Raw genomic sequence first — 13,368 nt, forward strand, 5'->3', positions numbered from 1 at the left:
GCTGCATGTAGGCACTGAGCTGCCCGAGGAAACGACCCGAGGCTGGTACCATTACAAAATTTCCAGGGTGTTTGGACCACTCCAGGAATAGGAAGGGTTTGGAGGGATATTTCCAAATGCTGGAGAACGGGACCGGTTCAGTTTAGGATGTCTGGTCGCCATGGACAAGTTAGGCCGAAGGGTCTGCGTCAGTGCTGTACGAGTCTCTTACCAAACTGAACTCGTTCTGCCTTTCCCAGCGCCTGGCCCATAGCCCTCTTTAACCCTTCCTGTCCATGTCCCCTACTAGGTCCCTTTTGAATATTGTAATAGTACCAGTCTCCATCGCTTCCTCTGGCAGCTCATTCCATACACGCACCACCCTCTGTGTGAAAGAAATTTCCCCTTCAGTCCCTTTTAAATCTTGCCCCCGCCTGCTAGAGAAACAAATAGCGATTTCTTGAGAAGTGTCCTTATTACAGAAGGAGAGGTGCTGGACTCTTTTAAAAGTTGCACGTGGTTTGATCAGATCCCGAATCCAATCCTCTGAGAATATTGTGAATATTTTCCAGTCGTGTCGATGGAAGGTTCTGGAAGGCAGGACCACAGCCCCTGGCAGACTGAGAGAGAGGTACACTTTCCAAGTCACGTAACATTGCCCCCCCCACCCCCCCGCCCCACTCAAAAAAAAAAGGCTCGTCCAAATTGCTTACATTTAGAGGTATTAAAAGCAATTTGGAAAGACATGGCAGAATCTGTATTCCATGTGTTTAAAAACACTCAGGTAAGCAGAAATCCAGGCACCAGTTGGTATTAGTCATAGGAACAATGATGAAATCCTTATTTAAAGGTCTTAACAGAAACACAAAGTCATAGAGTCATAGAGATGTGCAGCATGGAAACAGACCCTTCGGTCCAACCCGTCCATGCTGATCAGATATCCCAACCCAATCTAGTCCCACCTGCCAGCACCCGGCCCATATCCCTCCAAACCCTTCCTATTCATATACCCCATCCAAATGCCTCTTAAATGTTGCAATTGTACCAGCCTCCACCACATCCTCTGGCAGCTCATTCAATACACGTACCACCCTCTGCGTGAAAAAGTTGCCCCTTAGGTCTCTTTTATATCTTTCCCCTTTCACCCAAAACCTATGCCCTCTCATTTTGGACTCCCCGACCCCAGGGAAAAGACTTTGTCTATTTTACCCTATCCATGCCCCTCATAATTTTATAAACCTCTAAAAGGTCACCCCTCAGCCTCCGACGCTCCAGGGAAAACAGCCCCAGCCTGTTCAGCCTCTCCCTGTAGCTCAGACTCCTCCAACCCTGGCAACATCCTTGTAAATCTTTTCTGAACCCTTTCAAGTTTCACAACATCTTTCCGATAGGAAGGGGACCAGAATCGCACACAATATTCCAACAGTGGCCTAACCAATGTCCTGTACAGCCGCAACATGACCTCCCAACTCCTGTACTCAATACTCTGACCAATAAAGGAAAGCATACCAAACGCCTTCTTCACTATCCTATCTACCTGTGACTCCACTTTCAAGGAGCTATGAACCTGCACTCCAAGGTCTCTTTGTTCAGCAACGCTCCCTAGGTCCTTACCATTAAGTGTATAAGTCCTGCTAAGATTTACTTTCCCAAAATGCAGCACCTCGCATTTATCTGAATTAAATACCATCTGCCACTTCTCAGCCCATTGGCCCATCTGGTCCAGATCCTGTTGTAATCTGAGGTAACCTTCTTCACTGTCCACTACACCTCCAATTTTGGTGTCCTCTGCAAACTTACTAACTGTACCTCTTATGTTGACATCCAAATCATCCAGGAGCCTAAGATATAACAAACAATCAGAACAGATTCCAAAAAGCACACCTGGCATTTAACCAATCTTCTTACTGAGGAGAGCTCGATAAGGGTAACTTGCTAGATGTAATGTATTTAGATTTTGAAAAGTCCTAGTCCAGCTGCCTTGCCTCAGTGCATTATGAGAGGTAGTTAGTGAGGAAAGGAAGGATATTGCTAAGCTGGAGAAGAGATTTACCAGGATGTTGCCGGGTTCGGAGGGTTTGGGTTATGAGGAGAGGCTGGATAGGTTGGGAAAGTTTTCACTGGAGCGTAGGTTGAGAGGGGACCTTATGGAAGTTTATAAAATAATGAGGGGTACAGATCGAGTCAATGGCAGGTGTCTTTTCCATTTATGGTGGGGGTGGCTTCAAGCCTAGGGGGTACGTTTTAAGGTGAGAGGGGAAAGATTTTAAAAAGTGATGCGGGGCAAGTCTTTTACACAAGAGGGTGGTTCGTGTGTGGAATGAAGATCCTGAGGAAGTGGGGGGATTGTGGGTACAGTTACAACATTTAAAGGGCTTTTGGATAAGGACATGAACAGGAAAAGGTTTGGAGGGATATGGGCCAGGAGCAGGCAAGTGGGGACTGGATTAGTTTGGGTTTATGGTCGTCATTGACAGGTTGGGCCGAAGGGTCTGTTTCTGTGCTGTGTGACTCTTAAGAGGCACTGTAAAGCGTACAAAAGCAAAGTTAGCCCTGGAGGGATAGCAGACAGAGAGAGTGAGTCCTGTATTTGTACAGGATGATGGAAAATGCAAACATTTGGGATTTGGCAGTCACCTTTCAAAGTGCCCATGTGACACAAATTGGGGGTGATCTAGGGAAAAAAGAAGAGCGAGCCACTGGAGGACGGCAGATGGATTTCAAGGTGAATAAATTTGAGGTGATGTGTTTTGGTGGGAAGGAGAAGGTGGTTGGACACTGCTCGGAAAGTGAGTGTAAGTCGGTGGTGGGGTGGGGGGGAGGAACAGAGAGGTCAGGGGCCACAGACTCTCAAAATAGCATCACGCGTTGATCAGCCCCCAAAAGCAGAAACAAAACTGAGATTCATTTGTGGAAAAGCGGTTTTGAACTTGTAGTAGACCTTGGTTAAGATGACACTAGCGGAGTCATTTATTTTCAACACTAACCTGGGAGGATGTGGCCGTCACTGACTGGGCCCAGGGTTTATTGCCCAGTTCCCCAACTGCCTTCTGAAACTGCTGAGCAGTTCTGCTCTCTGTTTTATTCAGGTGGGGGTGGAGGTGGGGAGGGTGGAGGGGGGTGGGGGGGTGGGAGAGGAGGGAATGATGCCGCCAGAGCTGAGAGATTGCACCCATGAGGAAAGAAAATTGAACAGACAGTGGTTCTGTTCTGTTAACATCGAGACGGTCACGGGGATGATCGATCAAGGGCCTTAAGGCGATGAAGGGGACAGTCGGCAGAGGGAGAGAGAAGATGGTACTGGGAGATCAGAACTGGGGGCTCCCCTATAGAAGACGGTAACGGCGAAATCCATTCAGGGCAGACTGATTTACCCAGAGAATGGGCATCTTGTGGAGCCCATTTATCTCTCCACCTCCCCCCCCGACTCCCAGCCTCATTCCTGACAAAGGGCTTTGGACCGGAACGTCGATTTACCTCCTCCTTGGATGCTGTGCTTTTCCAGCACCGCTCTGATCTTGTCTCTAAGCTCCAGCATCCGCAGTACCCACTTCCGCCATGATACAGAGTCCCCCCCCCGTTCCCACCCCCTCCATGGACCGATGGCCGTGAATAGTCTGGATGCACTTAAAGGGGAAGCTGGATAGAAACGCGGGGGAGATAGATGGAGCAGCACGGGGGGCTCAATGGTTAGCACTGCTGCCTCCCAGCACCAGGGAGTCAGGTTCGATCCCACCCTCGGGCAACTGGCTGCGTGGAGTTTGCACATTCTTCCCCCCCCACCCCCAGTCCCACCCCCACCCCACCCCACCGTGTCTGTGTGAGTTTCCTGCAAGTACTTTAATTTACAGCAAAGATGTGTAGGTTAGGGTGGGTTGGCCATGCTAAATTGTCCCATAGTGCCCAGGGATGTGCAGGTTAGGGTGGATTGGCCGTGCTAAATTGTCCCATAGTGCCCAGGGATGTGCAGGTTAGGGTGGATTGGCCATGCTAAATTGTCCCATAGTGCCCAGGGATGTGCAGGTTAGGGTGGATTGGCCGTGCTAAATTGTCCCATAGTGCCCAGGGATGTGCAGGTTAGGGTGGATTGGCCATGCTAAATTGTCCCATAGTGCCCAGGGATGTGCAGGTTAGGGTGGATTGGCCGTGCTAAATTGTCCCATAGTGCCCAGGGATGTGCAGGTTAGGGTGGATTGGCCATGCTAAATTGTCCCATAGTGCCCAGGGATGTACAGGTTAGGGTGGGTTGGCCATGCTAAATTGTCCCATAGTGCCCAGGGATGTGCAGGTTAGGGTGGATTGGCCATGCTAAATTGTCCCATAGTGCCCAGGGATGTGCAGGTTAGGGTGGATTGGCCGTGCTAAATTGTCCCATAGTGCCCAGGGATGTGCAGGTTAGGGTGGATTGGCCGTGCTAAATTGTCCCATAGTGCCCAGGGATGTGCAGGTTAGGGTGGATTGGCCATGCTAAATTGTCCCATAGTGCCCAGGGATGTGCAGGTTAGGGTGGATTGGCCGTGCTAAATTGTCCCATAGTGCCCAGGGATGTGCAGGTTAGGGTGGATTGGCCGTGCTAAATTGTCCCATAGTGCCCAGGGATGTGCAGGTTAGGGTGGATTGGCCGTGCTAAATTGTCCCATAGTGCCCAGGGATGTGCAGGTTAGGGTGGATTGGCCATGCTAAATTGTCCCATAGTGCCCAGGGATGTGCAGGTTAGGGTGGATTGGCCGTGCTAAATTGTCCCATAGTGCCCAGGGATGTGCAGGTTAGGGTGGATTGGCCATGCTAAATTGTCCCATAGTGCCCAGGGATGTACAGGTTAGGGTGGGTTGGCCATGCTAAATTGTCCCATAGTGCCCAGGGATGTGCAGGTTAGGGTGGATTGGCCATGCTAAATTGTCCCATAGTGCCCAGGGATGTGCAGGTTAGGGTGGATTGGCCGTGCTAAATTGTCCCATAGTGCCCAGGGATGTGCAGGTTAGGGTGGATTGGCCGTGCTAAATTGTCCCATAGTGCCCAGGGATGTGCAGGTTAGGGTGGATTGGCCATGCTAAATTGTCCCATAGTGCCCAGGGATGTGCAGGTTAGGGTGGATTGGCCATGCTAAATTGTCCCATGGTGCCCAGGGATGTGCAGGTTAGGGTGGATTGGCCGTGCTAAATTGTCCCATGGTGCCCAGGGATGTGCAGGTTAGGGTGGATTGGCCGTGCTAAATTGTCCCATAGTGCCCAGGGATGTGCAGGTTAGGGTGGGTTGGCCATGCTAAATTGTCCCATGGTGCCCAGGGATGTGCAGGTTAGGGTGGATTGGCCATGCTAAATTGTCCCATAGTGCCCAGGGATGTGCAGGTTAGGGTGGATTGGCCGTGCTAAATTGTCCCATAGTGCCCAGGGATGTGCAGGTTAGGGTGGATTGGCCGTGCTAAATTGTCCCATAGTGCCCAGGGATGTGCAGGTTAGGGTGGATTGGCCGTGCTAAATTGTCCCATAGTGCCCAGGGATGTGCAGGTTAGGGTGGATTGGCCGTGCTAAATTGTCCCATAGTGCCCAGGGATGTGCAGGTTAGGGTGGATTGGCCGTGCTAAATTGTCCCATAGTGCCCAGGGATGTGCAGGTTAGGGTGGATTGGCCGTGCTAAATTGTCCCATAGTGCTCAGAGATGTGCTGGTTAGGGTGGATTGGCCATGCTAAATTGTCCCATAGTGCCCAGGGATGTGCAGGTTAGGGTGGATTGGCCGTGCTAAATTGTCCCATAGTGCTCAGGGATGTGCAGGTTAGGGTGGATTGGCCATGCTAAATTGTCCCATAGTGCCCAGGGATGTGCAGGTTAGGGTGGATTGGCCGTGCTAAATTGTCCCATAGTGCCCAGGGATGTGCAGGTTAGGGTGGATTGGCCGTGCTAAATTGTCCCATAGTGCCCAGGGATGTGCAGGTTAGGGTGGATTGGCCGTGCTAAATTGTCCCATAGTGCTCAGAGATGTGCTGGTTAGGGTGGATTGGCCATGCTAAATTGTCCCATAGTGCCCAGGGATGTGCAGGTTAGGGTGGATTGGCCGTGCTAAATTGTCCCATAGTGCTCAGGGATGTGCAGGTTAGGGTGGATTGGCCATGCTAAATTGTCCCATAGTGCCCAGGGATGTGCAGGTTAGGGTGGATTGGCCGTGCTAAATTGTCCCATAGTGCCCAGGGATGTGCAGGTTAGGGTGGATTGGCCGTGCTAAATTGTCCCATAGTGCCCAGGAATGTGCAGGTTAGGGTGGATTGGTGGGAAATTGTCCCAGAGTGTCCTGGGATGTGCAGGTTAGGGTGGATTGGTGGGAAATTGTCCCATAGTGCCCAGGAATGTGCAGGTTAGGGTGGATTGGTGGGAAATTGTCCCATAGTGCCCAGGAATGTGCAGGTTAGGGTGGATTGGTGGGAAATTGTCCCATAGTGTCCAGGGATGTGCAGGTTAGGGTGGGTTGGCCGTGCTAAATTGTCCCATAGTGCCCTGGGATGTGCAGGTTAGGGTGGATTGGCCGTGCTAAATTGTCCCATAGTGCCCAGGAATGTGCAGGTTAGGGCGGATTGGTGGGAAATTGTCCCATAGTGTCCAGGGATGTGCAGGTTAGGGTGGATTGGTGGGAAATTGTCCCATAGTGTCCAGGGATGTGCAGGTTAGGGTGGATTGGTGGGAAATTGTCCCATAGTGTCCAGGGATGTGCAGGTTAGGGTGGATTGGTGGGAAATTGTCCCATAGTGTCCAGGGATGTGCAGGTTAGGGTGGATTGGTGGGAAATTGTCCCATAGTGTCCAGGGATGTGCAGGTTAGGGTGGATTGGTGGGAAATTGTCCCATAGTGTCCAGGGATGTGCAGGTTAGGGTGGATTGGTGGGAAATTGTCCCATAGTGTCCAGGGATGTGCAGGTTAGGGTGGATTGGTGGGAAATTGTCCCATAGTGTCCAGGGATGTGCAGGTTAGGGTGGATTGGTGGGAAATTGTCCCATAGTGCCCAGGGATGTGCAGGTTAGGGTGGATTGGTGGGAAATTGTCCCATAGTGCCCAGGGATGTGCAGGTTAGGGTGGATTGGTGGGAAATTGTCCCATAGTGCCCAGGGATGTGCAGGTTAGGGTGGATTGGTGGGAAATTGTCCCATAGTGCCCAGGGATGAGCAGGTTAGGGTGGATTGGTGGGAAATTGTCCCAGAGTGCCCAGGGATGTGCAGGTTAGGGTGGATTGGTGGGAAATTGTCCCAGAGTGCCCAGGGATGTGCAGGTTAGGGTGGGTTGGTGGGAAATTGTCCCATAGTGCCCAGGGATGTGCAGGTTAGGGTGGGTTGGTGGGAAATTGTCCCATAGTGCCCAGGGATGTGCAGGTTAGGGTGGGTTGGTGGGAAATTGTCCCATAGTGCCCAGGGATGTGCAGGTTAGGGTGGGTTGGTGGGAAATTGTCCCATAGTGCCCAGGGATGTGCAGGTTAGGGTGGGTTGGTGGGAAATTGTCCCATAGTGCCCAGGGATGTGCAGGTTAGGGTGGGTTGGTGGGAAATTGTCCCATAGTGCCCAGGGATGTGCAGGTTAGGGTGGATTGGTGGGAAATTGTCCCATAGTGCCCAGGGATGTGCAGGTTAGGGTGGATTGGTGGGAAATTGTTCCATAGTGCCCAGGGATGTGCAGGTTAGGGTGGATTGGTGGGAAATTGTCCCATAGTGCCCAGGGATGTGCAGGTTAGGGTGGATTGGTGGGAAATTGTCCCATAGTGCCCAGGGATGTGCAGGTTAGGGTGGATTGGTGGGAAATTGTCCCTATGTGCCCAGGGGTGTGCAGGTTAGGGTGGATTGGTGGGAAATTGTCCCATAGTGCCCAGGGATGTGCAGTCCAGGCAGGTTAGCTGTGAGAAATGCAGGCTGGCAGGAGTAGGGTGGGGGGGGGGGGGAGGTGTGGTTAGGTGGCTCTGGGAAACCACCTTTGGAAGGTCAGCGTGGACTCGACGGGCCGAATGGCTGGCTTCCACCCTATCAGGATCCTACGAAAGGAAGGAGTTGGACCCGTTGGAGGTGGACGGGTGTGCGTGGGTTATAAATTCTATACGTTGCTCACCCCTATGGGAGCTGTGTGGTATGTGAACACGATCCAATTACCTGAACTTGACCTTGTGTTTTTCAGGAGCACAGGACCCTCTGGGAAGAGTGGAGACCAACTCGGTAAAGTTGGATCAGTCTGGAAGAGGTATGAGTCCCAGTTAATTAATTAATCGATTGATTCATTGTCTAAATGCACCGCGGCTGCATCACCAGTCGCTTCCAAACCTGTAAACCTCTCCCCCCTCGAGGGACAGGGGTGCAGGAGCACCACCCCCTGCAGGTTTATAAAACTGTCAAACTGAAATTGGAATGGTTTCTCATGTGGCAGAAGACAGACACTAAACCAAAAAAAAAGTTACAAAAACAAATCACCTGAAGGTGTCAACAGATGTTAACAAGGAATCGACCAAACCCTGGGGTTCGTTTGCAGAGGTGCGGAGAACTGATGTTAAACTTGGATGAAATCTTAGCTGGGCCACACTCGCAGTCACGATAAGCAGCTTGTTCTCGAAAGAACATAACAAGGGGCTGGTGTGCAGAGTCCCTGGCGAAAGTGCTGAAGCCAGTGTTTTTAAAAAAAAACTCCCCTGTTTCCCCCCCACAACAAAGTGAATACCAAGCAGGATAGTCACTAATGAATCCAATCGGGAATTCAGGGGAAACGTGGTCTCCCCAAAGAGTGGGGGAAGTGTGTGGGACTCACCCCCACAAAGAGTGACGTGTACTGTCGACAGAAGGAACACGGGGGGGAGAGGAATACAGAGAGAAGTTGGGGCAGGGATGGCGTGGAGCACTGACATCAGTGTAGGGCAGATAGGCCGAAGGATCCCCGCCTGGGTGACAAACTGCTATGTCCTAGACGCGTAGTGGAGCAATCGAGTCACACAGTGTGTGAGCACAGAGTCACACACACCCTTCAATCTGACATCAGCACGGTGGCTCAGTGGTTAGCACTGCTGCCTCACAGCGCCTGGGTCCCAGGTTCGATTCCAGCCTCAGGCGACTGTCTGTGTGGAGTTTGCACATTCTCCCCGTGTCTGTGTGGGATTTCCTCCCACAATCCAAAGATGTGCAGGTTAGAGTGAATTGGCCGTGTTAAATTGTAGGGGAATGGGTCTGGGTGGGTTGCTGTTTGGAGGGTCAGTGTGGACTTGTTGGGCTAAAGGGCCTGTTTCCATGCTGTAGAGTATCTGTCTAATCTAAACTAGTCCCACCTGCCTGCTCCTGGCCCATATCCCTCCAAACCTTTCCGACTTATGAACTTATGCAAGTGTTTTTTACGCACTGTAACTGTATCCACATCAGCCAATTCCTCTGAAAGTTCACTCCATCACTCTTTTTTTTAAATAATAAAGTTGCCCCCGTGTCCTTTTCAAATCTCTCCCCTCTCACCTTCATGATTGCCCCCTAGTTTTGAACTCTCCCACCAAGGGAGTGTCTTATCTATCCTCCTCGTGATGTTAGAAACCTCTATAATTGTGAGGAAGGTACAGGATCTAATCATCTGAATGTTTTTCAGAAGTGTCGGCGGAAGGTTCTGGAAGGCTCGAGCGTGCCTCCTTGAAGTCTGAGCAGTCAATGAAAGGTACAATTTCTAATTCGCTAAGTATTGCTCCCTCAAACAGTGCCTGGCCCAGATGGACGTCCTGAAGGCCATTGTGGAAGGCCTTGCTGAGATTGTATTCAGTGTGTATAAAACACTCATTAGAAAGCAGAACTGGGGAAGTGGATAACTCGTCAAAGTGTCTCATAGTTTTAACAATGAGTCTGAACAAGTCCAGGGCACCAGGGAGCAGTCTGCATCAGCAATAGGAAAGATAATGGAACAGATTCCAAAAGGGGACGTCACATTTGACTGATCTTACTGCATTCATTCAGGAGGTAACGGGGTAGATGAGGGGAGTGTGGTAGATAGACTCATAGAGCTGTACAGGGTAAAAACAATGACTGCAGATACTGGAAACCAGATTCTGGATTAGTGGTGCTGGAAGAGCACAGCAGTTCAGGCAGCATCCGAGGCGCAGTAAAATCGACGTTTCGGGCAAAAGTCCTTCATCAGGTTCCTGATGAAGGGCTTTTGCCCGAAATGTCAATTTTTACTGCTCAGATGCTGCCTGAACTGCTGTGCTCTTCCAGCACCACTAATCCAGAATCATAGGGATGTACAGCACGGAAACAGACTTCGGCCCAACTTGTCCATACCGACCCGATATCCCAACCTAATCCAGTCCCATTTGCCAGCATTTGGCCCACATCCCTCCAAACCCTTCCTATTCATATACCCATCCAAATGCCTCTTAAATGTTGCAATTATACCAGCCTCCACCACTTCCTCTGGCAGCTCATTCCATACACATACCACCCTCTGTGTGAAAAAGCTGCCCCTCAAGGTCCCTTTGAAATCTTTCCCCTCTCACCTTAAACCTACACCCTCTAGTTTTGAACTCCCCTACCCTGAGAGAAAGACTTTGTCTATTTATTCTATCCATGTCCCTCATGGTTTTGTAAACCTCTATAAGGTCACCCCTCAGCCTCCGACGCTCCAGGGAAAACAGCCCCAGCCTGTTCAGCCTCTCCCTGTAGCTCAGATCCTCCAACCCTGGCAACATCCTTGTAAATCTTTTGCTTTTAGAGATTGAATAAACTTTATTGTCACACATATTCACATGAGTACAGTGAAAATTTTACATGATGCCATCTGAGGTACAAGGTACCTAGGTACAGATTCTTGAGTAAAAATTCTGAGGAAAAATTGAATTAGTCAAATATGAAGTCCAGCAGTACGGACATTCAGAAGGACAAGATCGTTTCAGAAAAATAAACAATGTAAGTTTGCTCGCTGAGCCGGAAGGTTCATTTTTCAGACGTTTCATCACCATACTAGATAACATCTTCCGTAGGCCTCCGGACGAAGCACTGTTGATAATTCCTGCTTTCTATTTTAAATGTTTGGGTTTCTTTGGGTCGGTGACGCAATTTTCTGTGGTGATGTCACTTCCTGTTCCTTTTCTCAGGGGGTGTTAGATGGGGCCTAACTCGATGTGTTTGCTGATGGAGTTCAGGTTGGAATGCCATGCTTCTAGGAATTCTCGTGCATGTCTCTGTTTGGCGTGTCCTAGGATGGATGTGTTGTCCCAGTCAAAGTAGTGTCCTTCCTCATCTGTATGTAAGGATACTAACGAGAGTGGGTCATGTCTCTTTGTGGCTAGTTGATGTTCATGTATCCTGGTGGCTAGTTTTCTGCCTGTTTGTCCAATGTAGTGTTTGTTACAGTTCTTGCAAGGTATTTTGTAAAAGATATTAGTTTTGCTTGTTGTCTGAATATGGTCTTTCAAGTTCATTAGCTGCTGTTCTAGTGAGTTGGTGGGTTTGTGGGCTACCATGATGCAAAGGGGTCTTCTCAAAACTCGCTATAAAGAAATGAAAACGTTCCGACTAGCGGTGTTTCCACCATAATAAAAGCTCCCTTAATGAACTATTGGATTCTTGATTAACATCAGACGGTTAAAACCAGAAAATGAAGAGCAGATTCTGGCCAAACTAGCCAGAAATACCACGGCTGCAAGGGCAGGATGGGAGGCTGGGGTGCTGCTGTGCGTGGCTCTCTCCCCTCCTCCCCCTGAAAGCCCTTACACTATCTACGAGGCACAAGTCAGAAGTGCGTACCTGCCAACACTCCCATCCAGGGACAAAGCAGCCCCCTGCTCAATTAGCACCACGTTCCCCAGTCCCTCCACCACCGACGTTCAGTAGCAGCAGTGTGTACAGTTCACCGGGAGCAGGTGCAGAGGAGAGAAAATCTTCATGTGGGCAGCTGCTGAACTGGGGGGGTGGGGGCGTCTACATACGTCTGTAATCAATCCCGTCAAGAATCCTGGCAAAGCCTCTTCCCTCCAAAGTGACCGTGTCCAGTGGAGTTCCACACTGTGCTGGGAGCACCACTGTTTATACGTTAATCACTTTGGAAGAAGAAAGCAAATGGAGATAAATTTCGATCAATGTGAGGAAAAGCAAATCAGGGCAGGACTTATACCCTTAATGGTAACAGCCTGGGGAGTGTTGCTGAACAAAGAGACCTTGGAGTGGAGGTTCATAGCACCTTGAAAGTAGAGCCGCAGGTAGATAGGATAGTGAAGAAGGCGTTTGGTATGCTTTCCTTTATTGGTCAGAGTACTGAGTACAGGAGTTGGGAGATCATGTTGCGGCTGTACAGGACATTGGTTAGGCCACTGTTGGAATATTGTGTGCAATTCTGGTCTCCCTGCGATAGGAAGGATGTTGTGAAACTTGAAAGGGTTCAGAAAAGACGCAAAAGATGTAGGAGGGTTTGAGGTATAAGGAGAGGTTGGATAGGCTGGGGCTGTTTTCCCTGGAGCATCGGAAGCTGAGGGGTGACCTTATAGAGGTTTACAAAATCATCAGGGGCATGGATAGGGTGATTAGACCTAATCTAATTAGGTCTAGATTAATTAGACCTGGGGTAGGGGGAGTTCAAAACTAGAGGGCATAGGTTTAGGTTGAGAGGGGGAAAGATATAAAAGGGACCTAAGGGGCAACGTTTTCACCCAGGGGGCGGTATGTGTATGGAACGAGCTGCCAGAGGATGTGGTGGAGGCTGGTACAATGACAACATTTAAAAGGCATCTGGATGGATATATGAATAGGAAGGGTTTGGAGGGATATGGGCCAAATGTTGGCAGATGGGACTAGATTGGGTTGGGATATCTGGTCAGCATGGACAGGTTGGACCGAAGGGTCTGTCTCCGTGCTGTACAGCTCTATAACTGTGACCAAAGTTGCCAACAACACAAAAATATGTGGAAAGGCAGATTGTGAGAAGGATAGGTGCGGCTTACAGAGAGATAGTGATAGGTGAGTAGTGGCCAATGAAGGGTAATGTGTAAAAATGTTCAGTGGGGAAGGGAAAACAGTATTATTCGAAGAGAATAAAGGTGCAACAGAAAGGAACTTAGCAATTCATAGAATCCCTCCAGTGGGCCATTCAGCCCATCAGACATCAGTCGCACAGGAGTGGTGAAGGGAGAAGCTGGATTAACACACGCAAGATCCACTCTGACAGGAAACAAAAAGGACTCTTACTGTAATGGTGAAAGATTGCGGATGCTGCTGTACAGAGGGACATGGGTGTCCTTGAAGCACAGATGGTTAGTTTGCAGGTATCGAAGATGCTGAATGGAATACTGTCCTTCATTGCGAGAGGGACGGAGTTTAAAAGCAGGAAGGTTATGCTGCGGCTGTACAAGGTGCTGGTGAGGCCACACCTGGATTACTGTGGACAGTTTGGGTCTCCTTACTTGAGAAAGGAT

At 49.9% G+C, this 13,368-nt stretch overlaps 1 protein-coding gene across 5 annotated transcripts in view; it reads left to right on the top strand.

Annotated features, from left to right (window-relative positions):
- The window catches only part of bscl2 (BSCL2 lipid droplet biogenesis associated, seipin), a 48,314-nt gene that overhangs the window by 31,611 nt on the left and 3,335 nt on the right, over positions 1 to 13,368 (top strand). For 4 of the 5 annotated variants that reach the window (XM_072551074.1, XM_072551075.1, XM_072551076.1 and 1 more), the window contains one exon: positions 8,124 to 8,186. The gene's annotated coding sequence lies outside the window, so the exon portion shown is untranslated. Of the gene's footprint in view, positions 1 to 8,123; positions 8,187 to 9,560; positions 9,627 to 13,368 lie in introns of those variants that run through there. The other variant, XM_072551077.1, reaches the window with a different exon arrangement.

Source organism: Chiloscyllium punctatum, chromosome 31, assembly GCF_047496795.1.
Source record: "Chiloscyllium punctatum isolate Juve2018m chromosome 31, sChiPun1.3, whole genome shotgun sequence".
Lineage (NCBI taxonomy): Eukaryota > Metazoa > Chordata > Chondrichthyes > Orectolobiformes > Hemiscylliidae > Chiloscyllium > Chiloscyllium punctatum.